This window comes from Cervus elaphus, chromosome 23 (assembly GCF_910594005.1).
Source record: "Cervus elaphus chromosome 23, mCerEla1.1, whole genome shotgun sequence".
In the NCBI taxonomy this organism is placed as follows: Eukaryota; Metazoa; Chordata; class Mammalia; order Artiodactyla; family Cervidae; genus Cervus; species Cervus elaphus.
This window is the reverse complement of record NC_057837.1, coordinates 2,187,304-2,207,970: the sequence shown is the minus strand read 5'-3', so window position 1 is coordinate 2,207,970 and position 20,667 is coordinate 2,187,304. Positions and strand designations below refer to the sequence as shown.

Genomic DNA, 20,667 nt, shown 5'->3' with positions numbered 1-20,667 from the left:
AAAAAACTTACCGCAGGACTGAGATTGATAGCAGAGAAATTCAATTAGTACACATTACTTATCAAATTATAAATCAGATAGTAATTGAAGTTCCTACCTATGGAAGATTTAGCATGAAATATTTCAACCCTAAAACGTCTTAAAGAAGGATGAAATTCACACAGGAAAAATATGTGGTTAGGTGGATAGACAGACAGATAGACTAAAGGAAATGTATGATTTATCTAAGCCCTTCCTATAAACAAACTGACTTATGAAAGATCAAGGAAAGCAAAGACCCTGTAAACTCAGCCAAGTCAAGACAAAAATCACTTTTTGAATTTAGGAATACATGTTCCAATACCAAAATTACTATTTTGAAATGATAAAAAGAACAGATGTGTTTTTTATCACTATTTAAATTTGACAGTTCTGTTTTCCTACAGATGATCAAGTTCATTTCTTTAGATAATTTATTTAACAGAATATGCGCTAGATATTGTGCTAGGTGAATAAGGAAACAGAAAGAGGCAGCCTCAGCCTAGGGAAGCCGTGTGTGGGGCGGCAGCGGGGGGTGTGTGTAAGGCTGGGGCACTGGAAATTAAACAAGTAAACAGCACCGTGTCAGAGTGCTATGGAGACAGCATCCATAAAGAAAGAAACAGTGCGATAATTCAAATCCTTTATATGATTTTGGTCTGTCATACTTTTATTTGTTTTGGTTTCTGAATCAGTAGGACTGCTTGCAGCTTCATGTAAAACAAATCTGACTATATTCGTTTGCTAGGGCTGCCATAACAACAAAATACCAGACTAGGTGGCTTAAACAACAGAAATTTATTTTTTAACAGTTCTGAAGGCTGGAAGTCCAAGATTGAGGGTTGTTTTCTCGGAACGTTCCTTGGCGTGCAGACAGCCACCTCCTTGCTGCGTCCTCACAGGGCCTTGCCTCTGCAGACAGGCACTCACCCCTGCCTTCTCTCCAGTGTCCTGAAGACTCTTCTTATAAGGACACAGTCAGACTGGATTAGGTCTAACAGCTTCATTTTAACCTTATTTATCTCTTTAAAGGCCTTATCTCCAAATACAGTCACATTCTAAGGTACCAAGGGGTGAGGCTTCAACCTATGAATTCCGGAGGGACACAGCTTAGCCCGTAACAGCCATCAGAGTGACTTAACCAAAGAGTCACTTACTTTTCTCAGTTAACAAGAAATTCATAAAGAAGTTGATGAGGGCTGGAAAAGCCACTCAAGGCATCCAGTAGCTGGGCACCTCCATTCCTGTCCTGCCAGCCTCAGTGTACGGCTCTCATGGTCAAAACCACGGAGGCCACAGGTGCCCGGGAAGGCAAAGAAAGAGCCAGGAGGAAGAAGCCTCTCCCTCACTGGTCTGAACCAGGCCAGCCATTCCGGCTGCAGGGGAAGCCAAGGAGGGCAGTACGTTTAAGTAGGCACATTGCTACCCTGAACCAAAGCAATCAGCTCCATCAGGAAGAAGGGAGTGACAGCTATGTCCCATGCACCCCACTGATGCACAGGACACCTCACTGATGCATGTGACGCACACAGGTATCACACAGACCTGGGCTGACCTAAGGCTGTCTGGACGCCGGTCAACGTGTGACCGTGAATAAATGCTTTTATCACCCAGTTTTCGGAGCATGGAGTGGTGGGAACGGTACCCACCCTGTGAAATTGCTGAGAAAATGAAATACGGTTGCAGGAATCAGTCCAGAGAATACCACCTGAGCCCAAAGGACATTCAGTGTGAGGCCTGGTCTTTACGTGTCTTGGGAAATCACAAAATTCTAAAACATCACAGAGCCTTCCAGTCAAGACTCACAAACACCAAAGAACTATGTCCTTACTGTGTGACTTTCACGTATCCCGGTCCACAGCATGGCCAGAGAGCGTGCAATCTCTGACTCTCGTGTGTGTGTGTGTGCGCGTGTGTGTGGCTTCCTTTCTGATGGTCTTACACCTTCCATGTGAGTAGGAAGCACTGACTTACTAGCACTTGTGTTCCCTGAATGCTTTCAGGAATTTCTCTTGAGATATTCTAGACCAGAAACCTATTTAGCAGTGAGGTGTACCTTCCAGGGAATTTATGCCTTCCCCTCTCCAACAAAGCTGGGAGAGCCGTATACGGAGGGGACGAAGAAGGAAAATGAAGTCATGTGTGCGTGTGTATGATGACACAACTTAACTCCTATAACACAAGGTGTTTAGAAAATCTTTAACGCAGATGAAAAAGGACCACTACAATCCTATAAAAATGTCAATAACTACTAGTAAAAACAGCATAAAAGTTAAAAATGGTTTCTACTGGGATTGGGGTGGGGGAACAGGAGTGTAGACTGGACAAGGCAGTATAGTTTTACTAAAGCCTTTTAGTACTAGAATATTTCAGACTTGCATGAAAACACTAGATAAAAGTCAGGTATACATTAAAACATCAAAATATATATATCAGTCAGTTCAGTTGAGTCGCTCAGTCATGTCCGACTCCTTGCGACCCGATGGACTGCAGCATGTCAGGCCTCCCTGTCCATCACCAACTCCCGGGGCTTGTTCAAACTCAGGTCCATCAAGTTGGTGACGCCATCCAACCATCTCATCCTCTGTCATCCCCATCTTCTCCTGCCTTCAATCTTTCCCAGCATCAAAGTCTTTTCAAATGAGTCAGTTCTTCACATCAGGTGGCCAAAGTATTGGAGTTTCAGCTTCAGCACCAGTTCTTCCAATGAATATTCAGGACTGATTTCCTTTAGGATGGACTGGTTGGATCTCCCTGCTGTCCAAGGGACTCTCAAGAGTCTTCTCCAACACCACAGTTCTAAAGCATCAATTCTTCGGTGCTCACCTTTCTTTATAGTCCAACTCTCACATTCATACATGACTACTCAAAAAACCACAGCTTTAACTAGACGGAACTTTGTTGGCAAACTAATGTCTATGTTTTTCAATATGCTGTCTAGGTTAGTCATACCTTTTCTTCCAAGGAGCAAGCATCTTTTAATTTCATGGCTGTAGTCACCATCTGCAATGATTTTGGAGCCCAAAATAATAAAAGTCTGTCACTGTTTCCCCATCTATTTTCCATGAATTGATGGGACCAGATGCCATGATCTTAGTTTTCTGAATGTTGAGATTTAAGCCAACTTTTTCACTCTCCCTTTCACTTTCATCAAGAGGCTCTTTAGTTCTCCTTCGCTTTCTGCCATAAGAGTAGCATCATCTGCGTATCTAAGGTTTTTATATTTCTCCTTGCAATTTTGATTTCAGCTTGTGCTTCATCTAGCCTGGCATTTCACAAGATATACTCTGCATGTAAGTTAAATAAGCAGGGTGACAATATACAGCCTCGACGTACTCCTTTCCCGATTTGGAACCAGTCTGTTGTTCCATGTCCAGTTTAAGTGGTGCTTCTTGACCTGCATAAAGATTTGTCAGGAGGCAGGTAAGGTGGTCTGGCATTCCCATCTCTTTCAAAATTTTCTAGTTTGTTGTGATCCACACTGTCAAAGGCTTTGGCATAGTCAATAAAGCAGAAATAGATGTTTTTCTGGAACTCTCTTGCTTTTTTGATCATCCAACGGATGTTGGCAATTTAATCTCTGGTTCCTCTGCCTTTTCTAAATCCAGCTTGAATATCTGGAAGTTCATGGTTCATGTACTGTTGGAAATTTTGAGCATTACTTTGCTAGCCTGTGAGATGAGTGCAATTGTGCAGTAGTGTGAACATTCTTTGGCACTGCCCTTCTTTGGAATTGGAATGAAAACTGACATTTTCCAGTCCTGTGGCCACTGCTGAGTTTTCCAAATTTGCTGGCATACTGAGTACAGCACTTTCACAGCATCATCTTTTAGGATCTGAAATAGCTCAAGTGCAATTCCATCACGTCCTCTAGATTTGTTTGTAGTAATGCTTCCTAAGGCCCACTTGACTTTGCATTCCAGGACATCTGGCTCTAGGTGAGTGATCACACCATTGTGATTATCTGGGTCGTGAAGATCTTTTATGTATAGTTATTCTGTGTATTCTTGTCATATCTTCTTAATATCTTCTGCTTCTCTTAGGTCCGTACCATTTCTGTCCTTTATTGTGTCCATCTTTGCATGAAATGTTCCCTTGGTATCACTAATTGGTATAAATATATTTCAATTTTAAGTTTTTTAAGTAAGCTGGGAGAGGTTTGGTTTGGGAAAAAGTAGAACATTTTCAGAGGTTTTAAAAATACATTTACTGCTCTGAATTGAGGAGTGGGTTCCTTCTGCTTGTCAGTCTTGATGTAAAACCTGTTGGTCTGTTGCATTTACAAATTCAAGCTGAGAAAATAAAAACTCACATGTGACAGAACGGCCCAGCAGAGTTTGGTTCCAGCAGAGTCACAAACCTTCAGGATGGGTGTTAATACCCAAATCACCTGAGCTTTAAATTTCTTCCTTTCCCTCTGGTAGCTGCACAAGAAATTTCTGGTGTGTTTCTTGTGACAGATGAGAGAGGAACTTTTCCCAGTTACTTTGAAATTCTTTCAAAGGGAATGAAAAATGGACAGAATGAGGCCAGACTTAAGGTTCTCAGAGGGCCTCACAGGTCCAGAAAGGCTCTAAATAAAAGGAAATACTGTCTGTACTTCCAAACAACTACCATGAAAATTTCTCCCAGCAGCTGCAATCGCTAAACTACCATCCTTCTAAGTGTTGTTCTCCACGTAAATTTGAATAATCATATATCTAATGATTAACACTGGAGAAGGAAATGGCAACCCACTCCAGTACTCTTGCCTGGAGAATCCCATGGACGGAGGGGCCTGGTGGGCTGCGGTCTATGGGGTTGCACAGAGTCGGACACGACTGGGCAACTAACACACAGACCATGATCAACATGTTTAGCAGCACTTCTCAACACAAAGAAGACAAATTCGCTAAATCACAAAAAGATGTCAATTGTGAAGAAGAAACCTCACAAATACTACTGACACCACGGGCTTGGGGAGTGGGGGAAGACTCTCCCCCTCAAGGAAGGGGAAGAGTGCTCAAGTCACACTTTTGGTCAGATTCCAGCTGAAGCCGGGGGCCTCCCTGGTGGTGGCGTGCTGAAGACTCCGCCCTGCCAGTGCAGGGGGTGCCGGTGTGACCCCTGATCGGGGAACTCACATCCCATATGCCACACAGTGCCGCCAAATTTTTTTTTAAATACAGAAAAAAACAAAAAAAACCCAGCGTCCTGAATAAAAAGTTCCCTCCTGATTTGGGAACTACGAACGATACTTTCCTAAAAACAACATTCAGCAGGATATTTTCCTTCAATTAAGTAATGCTCTCTTGCTTCCTCTCGTTGGCTCTAATACATTCACAGGTCATTTGGATAATAAAGTGCTACAATAAATACAAAGCATTTAAGATTACCAAGAGTCCCACTTTATAAAAATAATTTGATTAAATAAATGTTTTTTTCCTCAAAATTTCCAGTGAAGTTTGAAAAATGGAAAGTTCTCTGATTCAGGGTCTAACACACTATAAGCATAACTTGAACAACCTATAAAATGAACATAAAATGAACAAACTATAGGAGTTTATACCCACCAGGAATAAGTGATAAACTATCTTCAGGGAATTGTCTCCTCTGGTTCTAGTAGACCAAGAAATTAATATATCCAAATGTGTTAGCAGAAATCATAGACGTAGACTTTTCAAGTTACTGATCATCTTTCCAAATGAATTGTTCTGCTACTTCTCAGCCATCAGTGTAAACAATAATGGAATGTGCTTACCCTCTGTAATAAGTCTGCAGACAACTTCAATTTATTAAATGTGGCACCTCTTCTGATTATTCATCAGATGGCTTTCCTAACCTTCCAATCTGCAGGCTTTGCAATAATAGCATCTTGTTATTCATTCACTGAAGAGTCTCTGAGTTGGTCTCTAATACACAAGATTCTTCCCATCCTCAAGAAAGTCTTGCTGTGGCTAAAATTTGCAAGCCATTCAACAGGAGGACTGAGGATGGGGCCCTGGACCTAGAGCTGAAATCAAGGAAGGCTTTGCAGAGAAGACAGCAACCTTGCAAGGTCTGTAAAGGCCTGCAGAATTCACCAGCTGAAGGAAGGGGTTTAAGTGCAAAGTGAGCACAAACACTGCAGCCAAAGACTTCATGTTCTTGGGATCTTAATCTAGCTCAGTACTATTGACCCAAATAAAAGTGGTAAACTTCACTGCAGAGGTTTAGCCATGGATTGCTTGTGTTTGGCAAATTAGGGAAATAAAGTTAAGTCCTGAAAGCAACAGGGTACTGGTAAAGCATTTTAGAAGTAATCCTATAATAAGATTTACTGTGTGCAAATGACTTTAGCTCAGTACAGAGAGTGGAGTAAAGGGGCAAAAATGTAAACTTATAAAGTAGCTGTTTATTTGTCTCTCTTCCAGTGAACTGCAAACCCTGGAGGGCAGGCGCTGCAACTCATTCACTGTTACAGCGCGTGTGCATGCCAAGTTGCTTCAGTGGCATCCGACTCTCTGCGACCCTATGGACTGTAGACCACCAGTCTCCTCTGTTCATGGGGAGTCTCTAGGCAGGAACACTGGAGTGGGTTGCCATGCCCTCCTCCAGGCACTGTAACAGTCCATGATACTCATTTAATAGCTAATAGAAAACATGAAAGAGTGAATGAATAAGAGAGAGGGCAACAGGGAACCTGATTAAAAGGTTATTGGAACAACTATGCATGAACACTGAGGACACAAACTTAGGCAGCGTCAACAGGAATGGAGGAGTGGGCAGAAATGGTAATCTCAAATGACTGGCGCCTGCTGGTCTCACAAAGATCCAGAACTTGAGATGAGGCATAAGTCTGGAGTGAAGCTGAGGACTTCTGTTTGGGGCACACTGATGTGAAAACAGCCACAAGACTTCAATGTCAAGATCTCCAGCAGACAATGGGATATATCTGGAGCTCAGACAAGAAGTCAGTGTTATGGGAGTCATTAGTGAGTAACTGGTTGTAAAAAAAACAGGGTAAAAGTGGATGAGTTATCGTGTACAGATAGAGTCTGTACAATGATAAGAGTTGAGAGCAATGCAGAGAGCTCCAGAGAAGACCATTTTAAGGGCAGGGGTGGTGGGAGAGATGATCAAAAAGACCCACCTCTAATACATGGCCAAACAAGGCCTGGAAATCGGGACTTGAGGAGTCTACAGGGTAAAGCAAAGAGAAACTCATCTAATGCAGCTTCTCCAGAGGGCAGGGATATGTCTTCTGCAGAGTCACCCAGCAGGGAATTTGCGCACCAGCAGCTGCTGAAAGCTACTGACTGGGTTTCTCACACCATAACACATGGAGGGAAGCAGAAGTGAACGCTGATATTCCTTCTAGCACTCAGATTTTATGATTCTAATCAATTCATTGCTTGTTCATTCAGGACAAATACACAAACTAACACAGCCCAGAGCTGTCTTCACCTTTTCAAACAACAGTTCCAAGAAAATGAGGAAACAAATGAGGCTGAAGTCTCAGAGTCTTACAGCCATGCTGAACAAATGGGAAAATACAGCTTGTTCGTTTCTCCTCAGTGATGCTAATGATTCAGTTAAATTGACTTCTTTGAAGGAAAATTACTGTTAATAACCTTAATTTCCTTCTCGTCTTTTTCCCCAGGTACCTGACATTTTTAGATAAAATATTTTCATAAAATATTAAAAGCAAAGGAATTACATCTCAGGTATCCAACTCCATGTTATTTGTGGACTTCATGAAACCCTTCTGTGGCTCCTGCCTACAGCCTACACTTTTCAGATAAACGCATAAAGTTTCCCATTGTGCTCATTTCCCAAGAAACACAAGCCATTCCAAATGAACTTTAAAAAGAAAAAAATGCTATTTTTAACTATTACTCTAAGGCAGGTACACTATTAGCGTATCTGCCATGTGACGCTTTAGAACACTCCCGACTTCTATTTAAATCTAGTCATTGTGGCTGGTTCTCTTTGCTTTGGCCACAAAGCCAGACCACGGGCCTTGCAACCCGGCCTCGCCTCTAGACGAGCAGATGTGCAGAAGGTGTAGTCTGCCTGCCTGGGCCCGCTGGCCTTCCTCGTCACCCGTTTCTCCCCTCCTGCCCTCTGGGGTTCGTCTGCACCAGCCAGCCGGCTGATGGAAGGCTCCAGCCAGAGGTCTGAGGGCAGGAGGAGAGTGATGCAGGCATATTTACTCCCCTGCCTTCTCCCTGCAGGGACATGACGGGCCCTCTAGAGCAGGACGCAGCTCCTGGAGAACAGTCCTTCTTGCCCTTCACTTGGAGTAGGCAAGCTCCCCCAGTGCTAAGTCCCTCGGCAGCCCTCACTTTGGCTGTGGCTATGTTCCCTACACTGCCCACACCTTCGAAAGCCATGGTCCTTCCATACCCTTACGAAGCCTTCCTCAAAGGACCCATCTGTTCCATCTGTTCCCCAGCAGGCCCCGAACGACACAGGTTAAAGAGGGGCCACAAAACCCCTCCACTGTGACTTCCACAGGTGCTATTAAAGGAAATCGCCTGTGAATTTAAAACGCTGTAACATTTCCAGAAGGAAAACCTAGTACAGACTTTCCTGAACACCCAAGGTTTTAATGCCAAGGAAATATAATTGAATCCTATCGTGTTTCTACAATTCATTGCATGCTATAAAAATAAGCATGCAGAAAGCATGCAATCAGAATCCCAATGTCATTGCCAAACTCGACCAGAATTTTTCTTAAAAATGGGTATCTGGAGAAACAGACGAAAAAAGAAACAACAATTTCATTTCCTGCTATTTATCTACATCAAGATTTACTTACCCTGATAATATGATACTTAAGCATGATTCCAATCTTTTAAGGAATCTCATCAAATTCTAAATATCAACAAATAATTCACTTCATAGCATTGACAACAACTATAATTACTGAAGTTATAACTTCTCAAAAAAAGTGAGAATCGGTGACCTAGATTTTCTGTGTTTTTCCCAATCTCTCTCTAAATAAAACTGCAGTGAAGCTTTTAACTTATGTGGTCCTCTGTCTATATATTATTTCCAAATACCATGGAAATTAAGTTCAGGTATCTATTAAATAATAAAACTCAATAAAATAGATTTGTCTCTGAATCTTGTAATTCTAGAATTAGAAAGTAGAAGGTAAAAAATATTCTTAAATAATTGAGTATTTGAAAGTCTAAAGATGCAAATACACCTGGATAGAATTTTTAGCAATGAAATTTATTTGATTTTCCCAAGTCAATATCAATCTTTGTTGGCTGTGCAGTATCTCACTTTTTTGACTGTACATTCAAGGGTGTTTATGATACGTTCTGGGTCTGAAGAATCTAAAGTTTTACAGCTAACCAAATTGATCAGAACATAGATTTTCAATTAAGATCAAGCTTTCTTTTTACTCACAAGTTTTTAAACTGGCTTTTTGTTGCTGTTGTTTAGACGCTAAACAGGCAAGAATACTGTAGTGAATTGCCATTTCCTTCTCCAGGGGATATTCCCGACCCAGGGATTGAACCCATGTCTCCTGTACTGTAGGCAGATTCTTTACCGCTGAGCCACCAGTTGTTGTTGAAGTCCCTAAATCGTATCCAACTCTTTTGTGACCTCATGGACTGTAGCACACCTGGCTTCTCTGTCCAAGGATTTCCCAGGCAAGAATGCTGGAATAGACTGCCACTTCCTTCTCGAGGGGACCTTCTTGGTCCAGGGGTTGAACCTGCATCTCCTGCATTGGCAGACAGATACTTTACCAGTGAGCCACCAGAGAAGACCTTAAATTGACCTATGAATTGGTTTTTGATTATTATATTTTCAAGAAATTTAAGGACATGGACTACTTCCAAAGTCCTTTGCTGGTATACTGTATATAACTGAGGTCTGCCTGAACTACTAAAGCAATGAAATGATATGGGGCATGCTTCAGTTAGAGACCATGTTCATAATGTGAGGGGACACGAGACAGAAATTTCACGGGGACCTTCATTAAAGGCAATGTGACAGCACACTCTCAAAATGTAAAACATGCATACCCTTTGACCAAGTACTTACTGACTAAACAACAACCACCTACAAGAAATTCTAGCACATATGCATGAAGACACAAGTACAAAGATCTTCAATTTTTCAGTTTGCAACAGTGAGAACAGGAGAATGGTTAAATAAAACATGGTACTTCCATAGTTCATTGATGGTACTACCAAAATTTATGTAATGTTAGAAAGAAAAAAATAAAACTAGTATACTGATATGAAAAGATCACAATGAACACTTAAGTGGCAAGTAAGCAGGTTGTAGAAAAACTTACACATCATAATCCAGTTTATGTACTAAGAAAAAAAGCATGCGTATATACTTATAGATATATATATGCACAGAAAAAGGAGAGGAGAGAGATGCCCTAAGCTGCTGCCAATGGTTATATCTGGGTATGTGTAGAGGTGGGAGAGGGTATTTTATATTTTGTTTCTGCATTTCTTTTCTGCACTATCACCTCAATTGGAACATGTTAGTGTATCACATCCATCATTTTAAAAATGAATGAAAACCAAAAATTAACAGAAATTATAAAGGCGGTTTTGGTGATTTATGCAGTGATAGTGCATTAGCAGATGCCCTAGTTCAAAGAACTTCCTTCTCATCTGATCCAATGGAATTCCTCCTTTGAGATCCAAAAGGAAGATGAGAGCTGTTAAGCAGATTGCATGCTGAAATTCTGTGACCTGCAGAAACAGGTCTTCATTCTGTGCCTCCAGGACAAACGCACCACCACCCAACAGCAGGCAGATAGTTTGTGACTGGTTTGAGTTCAGATCAGTGATTCAGGCAAGAGGCCTCCATGTCCCCAGAGATGAAGTCACCCACTTCTCCACTAAGTGGTTCTTATTTTCAAAGAGTCCCATGAAGTAGGAGAGAAAGCCATGTCCTACCTCCCACAACCCTGAAGACTTGCTAACATCTTAGAAAAATGAGCGAGGGGAAAAACAGGAAGAAATTCAGAATCCAAAATGAACATCCACTAGAAATAAATGGCTATAACCACCTTTGTAAGAAATTCAACCACAGGGAAAAAGCACAAATAAAGAAGGAACCATGCTCACTTAATAAAGACTCTAGTTCACAGGGTTGACAAAAGGTTGGAAGTGGGAGCTCAGACAGCCATTTTGCCTTTTTGCATTTCTTTTTCTTGGGGATGGTCTTGATCACTGCCTCCTGTACAATGTCACAAACCTCCGTCCACAGTTCTTCAGGCCCTCTGTCTATCAGATCTAATCCCTTGAATCTATTTGTCACTTCCCCTGTATAATCATAAGGGATTCGATTTAGTTCGTACCTGAATGGTCTAGTGGTTTTCCCTGGGTGGTTTAATTTCTAGTTTTGTTTGGCCACCCCACAAGCTGACATGTTTATTTTTACTTTAGTTATTTCTAAAGGTTTTGTAATTGTATTTCAAGTTTAAAAGACATCTGGATTTCATGCTTCCCCTGAAAACAGAGAGGTGCTGGCAACCATGAGCCCCATACCCGCCTGGCAGAAATCTGAAGACCTGTCCCCCAGGAAAGGCCAGGGCAGAGCTCCCGACACACGTGCCCCCCACCACCACCACCATCTGAGTGCGTAAGCTTACTCCGGGCAGCCCCACGATGCGCGCCTGGCCCTCAGAGGAACCAGAGTGGGTCACATCTGCTTGAAACTGTGAGGAACCTCACCCAGGAAAAGCTGGTCCTTCAGGAAACTAAATTAACTTCTAGGCTACCCTGGAGCAGCATTTGGTAACATCCCTCTCAGATTTCCTGCCCATGTTTCAACTTCCTATTTTAATTCCATGGTCACAGCAGGATTGCCAGAAGCTTCTCTGTCATGCCTCAACCTGGTCCCTTAAAATAGTGTTCACAAAATTTGTTATTGTAGCAAACCTTTCGGCCACATGTACCTGCATGGCGGGTAACGGCAGAGCAGTTAGAAGTGTGAGTTCTGGGGTTAGTCTGCCTGGGTTTGACTTCTCATCTCTAACTTCAACTTCCTGAAGTGACTAACTCTCAGCTTCACTTTCCCCACATGTAAAACAGATACTTTCAGGAGCTGCCATAAAAAGCTGTGGGGAGGGTTAAATTAAGTGGCATATTTGGGGACTTCCTTGGTGATCCAGTGATCAACACTTCGCCTTCTAATGCAGGGCATGCGGGCTTGATCCCTGCAAGATCCCACCTGCCTGGCAGCCAAAAGGCCAAGAAAACAAAACAGAAACAATACTGTAATGAATTCAGTAATGACTTTTATTTTTTTTAAGTGGCACATTTTTAGTGTTCAACCATCATCTGTGGTTTTGTTACTGTTGCCATCAGTGTTCCTGCCTCTGAAGCCCATGGAAGCAGGAGTCACACACCTCCCCCTAAACCCCACAGACCTCCAGATTATCCTGGTGGATGCCTGGCTCCCCGCAGGCCTCACTGGCTTCAAAGGGTCTTTTTTCAAAGCCTGGCTGGGAAACGCAGATGCCCTGGGGGTAGCGTCCTGCTCACAGAGTTCTATTTCAAAGCCCCCAGGTCACAGAACTTCAAGGAGGTTAGGGCTGAGTTACTGTGAGGCCCCTCTGTCCAACTGCAGTCACGGGGTTAGGTAAACCCAGAGGAAGAGTTGGCATTCACAGTGGCCCTAAAAGGTGACCGGAACTTCCGCACTAGCAGACGGGGCAGGATGAGTGTCCCTTATCAAAAGTTTTATATGAACTGGCACAGCCTGCTTTGCATGGATAAGTCACTGGCACCTGCCCCAGTGGAAGAGGAGAACAGGGGAGTAAGGAGGAATACTAGCAACGTTAACAGGAAAAGCACGGAGAGCAGCTGCAGCAAAAGCAGCAGAAACAGAACACCCAGCATCATCCAGGCTGCAGCGCCGCGTACTTCTGCCCCATAAGCGACTCTCATCCACAGACGTGGCGACGGAGGCTCAGAGTGAGCGCTAAGGGCCACACCGTTCACACACGCCATACACAGTCTGGATCTGAGCGCGGGCCCACCTGATTCCAACACTTTAAACTCACAGAAACGTCCCACTGTTCAAAGTAAATGAAGTACAAAGGAAAACAATTACATGTAAGTATATTCATCAAAGCGTTTCCCAGGTGGTGCTAGTGCTAAAGAACTTGCCTGCCAATGCAGGAGACATAAAAGATACGGGTTCGATCCCTGGGTGGGGAAGATTCCCTGGAGGAGGGCATGACATCACCCTCCAGTATTCCTGTCTGGAGAATCCCATGGACAGAGGAGCCTGGAGGGCTACAGTCCATGGGGTCTCAAGAAGTTGGACACGACTGAAGTGACTTAGCACACACATACTTATCAAAAAAGGCTTATCACATAGTATGTGCTTCCTTTTCAATCCATTAAATGCCAAGACTCATCTATGGCTCCAATACCTGCCTTAACTGTCAACTGGAAGAAAGTGAAAATAAAGATGTGTTTGCCAGTTCTATGGACCTACGGAATGCCGTTACAGGGTGTCCTACAGCGAAGAACTCCAGCCCTGGGAGAGACAGCAAGATGTCAAGTGTGAATCCACCAGCCTGTGATCTGTTCTCTCCAGATGAACTGCTTACAGTTAAGTTTCCTGAGTGACTGTCTTCCTCCAGTTTTGAGCAAATGGCTACTTCATTCACATCAGGGAGCCAACAATCTCCTCTGCTTGTTCAGGAGGAGGAGAACCTTTAAGAAAGGCGTTGTATCTTAAGGCAGTGATCTGCATGCCCCCAGGGTGGCTGAGTGGCCAGAGGTGGAATTTCAAAGGATCCAAGCCCTGAAGGAGACTCAAGGGGATAAGATAACACTATCTTACAGTCACATGGTACACAACCTTCTCAGGTTTTCCAAGCAGTAGGCAAAGGGGTGTGTGGAGAAAATCATCTTCTGATTGATGTCCCTTTCATCTACTTTGATTCCATAAAGAAAAGGAAAGAAAAAGAAGACGGCAGTTCACACAGAGAAAATAAAACCTCTACTGGCCCTTCATCCTCTGGAATATAAGACTCTCCCAGCTGATAAATAAAAAGTCTCATGATCGCTTTCATCTACTCGGTGAACTTGATTTACACCTTCAGCATCAGAAAAGTATCCAAAGGAATGAGCTTCTAACCAGACTTTTGGAAAGTGGGATTTAGGGCGGGGGGGGGGGGGGGCGGTGGGAGTGGGGCGTCATTGTTCAACTGATCAAAATGGGGTGATTTTTACAAACAGGCTTCAAACTCCTCACTCATCTACTCAGTGATGCATTTTCACCCAGCTCACCTTCTCCTTGGCGTGAAGTAAACCCACTTATATATCTGAGGAGCTACAGAATCCCAGCCTATGAATGTGCCAAAATCTGTATCATTCTAAGTGTCAACTCAAATTGGCACTTGCCAAGAGCACTGCCAACGACTGAACACCAAAGGCATTTGCCATCTGCCTCTATGGAGATTGAACCCCGTGCTGCTACAGCTGCTGACATTCTTTAGCCTCTGAGGGGGTTCAGGGTGGAGTGAGGCACTCTGTGCTCCAGGGAATCTGTGGACAGGTCTTTAGGATGGTCTTAGGAACAGATTTTATGATCTCAATGAATCTCCTCATTTCTAGAGAATCACTAAATCCCTTCATGGTGACATCAGATCCTCATGACTAGCAAAAAAATTTTTATAAAATGGTATTGAACTCCCTCTTCACCAAAACCTTATATAATGACCTTCCCTCACTGCCACTTTGGAGCAGGCTCTCAGAGCATCTGAGGTGCTGCCTCCCGGCCTACAGTCTTCATTTTGCCCCAAATACAACTTAACTCGCACCTCTCAAGTTGTTCAATTTTTAGTTGACATAAGATGTGTTGACTTAAAAATAATCACAACCTAAAAGTTGAGAGTTCTTTAATACAGTGGGAATGTTTAGGACTTCAAGCCAGGGAGACAGCAGCATCTCAAGTGTTTTTGTCAACTCCTTGGAAGAAAAGCCATGACCAACCTAGACAGCACATTTAAAAGCAGAGACATTACTTTGCCAGCTAACGTCCATGTAGTTGAAGCTATGGTTTTTCCAATAGTCATGTATGGATGTGAGAGTTGGACTATAAAGAAAGCTGAGCGCTGAAGAATTGATGCTTTTGAACTGTGGTGTTGGAGAAGACTCTTGAGAGTCCCTTGGACTGCAAGGAGATCCAACCAGTCCATCCTAAAGGAAATCAATCCTAAATATTCATTGGAAGGACTGATGTCGAAGCTGAAACTCCAATACTTTGGCCACCTGATGCAAAAAACTGACTCATCAGAAAAGACCCTGATGCTAGGAAAGATTGAAGGCAGGAGAAGATGGGGACGACAGAGGATGAGATGGTTGGATGGCATCACCAGCTGGAGGACATGAGTTTGAGTAAGCTCCAGCAGTTGGTGATGGACAGGAAAGCCTGGCGTGCTGCAGTCCATGGGGTTGCAAAGAGTCAGACAAGACTGAGCAACTGAACTGAAAGAAAATCAGATATCTCAAGTTAAGGAATTTAGTGCTTACCTACTTCTTAAGTAAGTCTGGGCTTACTGAAGTCGTTCCTTTCATATGCGTCTTGGGGCCAATATTCTGTGTTTTTCACATCCTGAATTCCTCAGGGCTCCCCTATTGGGGGTGGCTGCAGCCTAATGGCTACAGATCACAAGGATTCTTCTTCCTGAATGCCCTGGCTAGCTGGAATCACTGAGGACTGTGGCATCCTTGTTTATTGATATGGCAGGAAATATTCCAGTCCTCAGGCACAACTCGATAAGTAATATAACACCTTGAGGAAGTAGTTCTACTTTCAAGGAGAAGGCTTGATCAAAAGAGAAACTATGAAACAGAAAAATAAATATTAAGGAATGAAAGGTAGGCCTACACAGGGTGACTATAGTTCCTGATTACAGAGAAATAGAAAAATGCACCATAGACAGTACTGAGAATTGGACAGTATCCTCACAAAGAGTAAGGCCACGGAAACTCAGAGATGAGGAGCTGTATTGATTTTCTCATAAGTAGGTAAGTCTTTCTGACAGACACTGAAGAGAACCACAAGTTCACAGTATAAGGTGAAAAGCAACTATTTTAGAAACTTCAGTCTGGATATGAAATACAACTGTGATCATTAAGGCATCTCCACTAGTCCTTGACCTCATTCTGCATATCAAACACATAAGTTCTTGGTTTTACAGGACTCATTGTGATAGATAGCTTATTAAAAACCTGGGCCCTTCATGCTAATAAACATGTTGTTTCATCCGTACTTTACAAGAGGTCAAAAACAAAGAAAATTGAGTCATGATCTGCTCAATAAGCTTAAATTTCAAAGAATATCTTTACCTTCCCCAAAATACTTGAGTTTACTGTTAAAGGCATTGTGGAGAATATGCAAAATACATAACCTTTCTTTCCTGTGACTATTACATAAGAACTGTGATCACAAAGATAAAATTTCTTCACAACATAAGGTTTTTAAAGCAAAAAACAACCTTGGCACCTAATTACTAATATATGTTTTTTAAATCCACAAATATAATTAATAGAATGAATGAATTTGATAATTTAAGCTTGCCGGCTACACCTGAAAGTTTGGGGAAGAAAATACAGATGCTAAATCCAGAAACGGGCTTATTGATCACATCTTTTCAAAAATTGGCATGCCATGTGATGGGTTCAAGGAAAATATCAGTGCTAAAGCTCAATTTTACTTCAATTTTAACTTGCAAGGTGGGTTAGAGCTGAATATAAGGCAAGCCTCAGTTATAGTATCAATTCTTAAAAAATCAGTCCCCAAAGTGGATTTTGGTAGTATCCTAGGAAAATACCATATTCATTTGGATTGCCAAATATAACTGTCCCATGTTGCTAAAATCAGCAGTAAGCACTAATCTAAAGATGTTGGATTTGCTCTTAAGAAAGACAAAATAGGAGGGCCAAAACACTGGCTAAATCTCCACTGAGGGGATGAAACATTTCAAAGAGGTGATACAGATTTAAAAATCAATTTCTGCAAAATCATTCTGGTAACCCTGAACACTTTTTAAACTTTCCTGTTTCACTCATAAGGCAAAAACACAGCTTCTTAAGATTCCAGGGCACAGAAGTAGTTTAACATCAATCACATTGTTCAGGCACACCAATATAAAACTTGCAAAAGAGTATTTTAGAACAAAGCTCTCTGTGTGGGTGTGCATTTGCAAAATAAAGGTAGCATTATCCTGACACATATCCGTGTATACCCAGTGATCAAATAGAGTCTTGGAAATTTTGTTTTGACAGTTACTTGTAGAATAGCATTTTCACTGATTAACTCAGAGCTAGGTAGTGATATCATCAAAGCTAAATCAAAACTAAGTTGGAATGGTTGAGCAATAATGCAATTAGAGGAAGATGTAATCTGTAATCGAATATGAGGTACCTTCCCATATGTTACAATACGTTGCATGCAAAGGGTTACCACTTACAGCAGCAAGTCTCATGTCCATAAAAATGCCAATTCAAAAACAAATGTTATTCTCTTTAAAAAGTGAATTTTTATGAAAACAGGTGTTCTCCCAAGGTGGCATCATTTTTTAAACTTCAAAAGGAAGATGACATAATATATTAAAACACTAGCTGAAAATATGCAAGATTGTCCTATCAAAACACAACATTTTAGATTACATAACACGGATAAGGCAGATTAAATCACATGGCCCTGCCCAGATAAATTTTTGTTCTTCTACCTGATTTCAATAACTTAGGCCACTGAAGTTTAAAGCAAACAAAATATTCGGTTCTTGTTTCAAGCATATATTTTAAATATACATGAGTCTCGAAAAGAGTCTCAAAAAAACTAGATGGATAAAGCTAAGATTTTACACACACACACAGATAAAATATGACTTTTTATGAAGAATACAGTTCCTCAGACACTTTGTTAACTGTCCCGGTAAAGTCACCAGTTGCTTTTACTGGTCAGTTTATGAATCTGATTTCTCTTTAAAGGGGAAACTTATCTCCGTATTAGATGTTATACAGCTAAAGTCTGAATGACATTATTGCCAACGAAATAATTAAACATAATTAAACAGGATTGTTAGATTATCTCTATACATGCATAACTTAATTTACAGGCCACCATGTATCACATTTTCAGTAAAAATCCATAGACCTTTCATGGTTTTGGCCAAAATTAAATTTCAAATATGTGCTTTAGAACAATAAGTAGAATCACCTCAAAAGTTTTAGAGAAAAAGTCAGACATCTCTCAAATACCTGCACATTTATGAAACTATAATGTGCATTTGCATTTTTCTCCAGAAAAAAAAAATGGTACTTTTATGATTCTAGATAAAGTTGCACTCAAACACCCTGGGAAACTGAAGGACTCCGCGTTTTCATACTTCCGTAAGAGAACTGCCTACAAAGTCCACAGGGAGAAGAACAGTACTACGTAGGGTCTAATTAGTTAAGAGAAAGGCAACTTTAAAATTCTGAAGACACTTTTAGTCTCCATCTTTTGTATTATCCGAGGAAGCTGGAAGACTGCCCCCAAGGAGTGCCGCCCTATCAGTGCTGTTTGGAGTGGAAATGGTCAATCATACCTATTATTTCCCCAGAAGAGGTAAGGCGAGCCACACGCATACACATTTACATGCGTTGCACCGTGCCAACTATTTCCAACCTAAATAATCATATACACGTCGAGCCGAGCTATTTCCAGCCAGAAGCAGCAAATGTCTGGACAGAGTCTAAGGAAACCCAGCGGGCGACGACTGCAGAGGGAGGGGCAGCCGCGGGGACCCCCAGCTCTCGCGCGCGCCGGGCACCGCACCGGCTCCGGGGCAGGGCATCTGGGTGTGCGCGCGCGCGCGTCCGGGACGCACCCGCCGGGAACAAACAAGCCCCGCGGGCCCAGACGGGAGGGAGCATCCTCAGGCGGGACTCGGAAAGCCTTCTCCTACCTGTCACTTTGCCCGGAGCTGCTGCCGGAGATGCGGCCGCGGCCGCCGCCTGGAGACCCAGTGGGCGCGCGCGCGGGTGTGCGCGCGTGTGTGTGTGAGCTCCTGTGTGCGGTGCGGCTCACTAGCTGCTCCCCGCGTCACCAGCTCCTCCACACTGGCCAGCGCCGGCCGCCGAGCCCGCCCCCCGCCCGCCCCGCCCCCGCCGCTGCCTCCCCTGCCTCCCCGGAGCGGTCCTCACCTCCGTGAGGGGCCGGGGTCTCAGCGGGCGCCCCCGGCCAAGCCGCCGGGCCGTGCCGGCCTGCTGCGCCCGTCCGCCGGCTCGGCGCGCCCCGGCCCCGGGCCCCGCCGCCCCTAGCGGCCGGCCGCTCTCTCCTGGCTCAGCCCCCGAGTCTTCCTCTACGTCCTCGCCTCCCGGCTCCGGATCCCGAGCCGTCGCCTCGCAGCCCCAACCTGCCCGGGCTACGGAGCATGCCCAGTGCGGCGCGCCCGGCCGGCTGGGGGTGGGCAGGGGCCGGGCCGGCCGCGATCCCGCGGGGCAGGGAGGGGGCCGGCGGGCGCGGGGCGCCCTCGCGCTGGGGGCCTGGGGCTGGCGGCGTGGAGGGCTTCGCCCGGAAGCGGTGGGTGGGGCGTCCGGGAAGCCGCCCCGCGGCGGGCTCTGCGGGGTCTCCCCGGTCGCCCCCGGTGCTCCCGGCGCCGCCAGGCCAGCCCGGTGCTGGGTCGGGGGGCGCCCAGGGTGGCGCCTCCCGAGCAGCACCTGTGAGGAGTCGGGGGCATCCCGGAGGGAGACGGGCCGTGGGCCCGGGCCGGGGGTACGGGGTTAGAAGAGCGGAGAGGGATCAGATCTGGCGACAGCTGACGACCCACAGCCGTTGGCGGGGGTGGGGGTGGGGTGGGGGGGTGTTTGTTTGTTTATATTTTGTTTAAGAAACACGTCAGGCGTTTACAATGCTTCAGGCACTATCCTAAACGCTTTTTATTCCTAGAATCCTTGAAACAATCTTCCAAAGCAAATATTCCTCTCTCCTTCCCACCCCGCCCCCTGCCCCGGAGGCTTAAACTGAGCCACCGAAAGATTAAGTGGTTCCAAAAAGTCTTCCCCCAAGTGCAACCCAGGGACGCAACCACCCCCGCCCCCGCCCCAGACGTCGGTGCCCGGGATGCTGGGGCGTAAGCTCGCCTCGGGCCCCAGGTGACTCCGAGTCACCCACACTAAGGGGTCACACGGCGCTCCTCCCAGCATCACCCTTTGTGTGGACCCTCAGCGCGCGGCTCCAGGACTCCCTCCCGGGAGGACTCTCCTCCCCGAGGCCACGCCGCCTCCTTCTCCGGCCGGCGGCCACCAAAACCCGGAGACGTGGCACCTGCGCACTGGGGACCGGGCCGCGCTCGCGGCCGCACTGGGCATGCTCAGCCCGGGAGCGGGTCCCGCCGGCCGGGAGCAGAGAGCGAGCCTGGCAGCCCCTGCGGGCTGAGCAGAGAGCAGGATGTGGGCGCGAACCATAGCCAGGCCCCGAGGACGAGAGGCGACTGCGTACCCGAAAGGCTTGTTCCCCTGGCACAGCCTGACCTCTTGCAGGCCCAGTTGAGAGGAGGGTAATCACAAGTTTACCAGCTGGGCATCTTTCAGCGGGAGGGGGCTGAGGGCCCGCTGACGACTCTTGCTAAAACCCCAAACTGCAGTTTGAGCTGGGCCCTAAGAAAAGCTAGAAGCCGCCGAGCCT

The 20,667-nt window shown here is 44.7% G+C and overlaps 1 protein-coding gene across 3 annotated transcripts in view; it reads right to left on the bottom strand.

Moving 5' to 3' along the window:
* The window catches only part of PLCB4 (phospholipase C beta 4), a 452,949-nt gene extending 433,610 nt beyond the window's left edge, over positions 1-19,339 (bottom strand). For 2 of the 3 annotated variants that reach the window (XM_043883530.1, XM_043883532.1), the window contains exon 1: positions 19,185-19,339. The gene's annotated coding sequence lies outside the window, so the exon portion shown is untranslated. The remainder of the gene's footprint in view (positions 1-19,184) is intronic. The other variant, XM_043883529.1, reaches the window with a different exon arrangement.
* Positions 19,340-20,667: the final 1,328 nt, after the last annotated feature.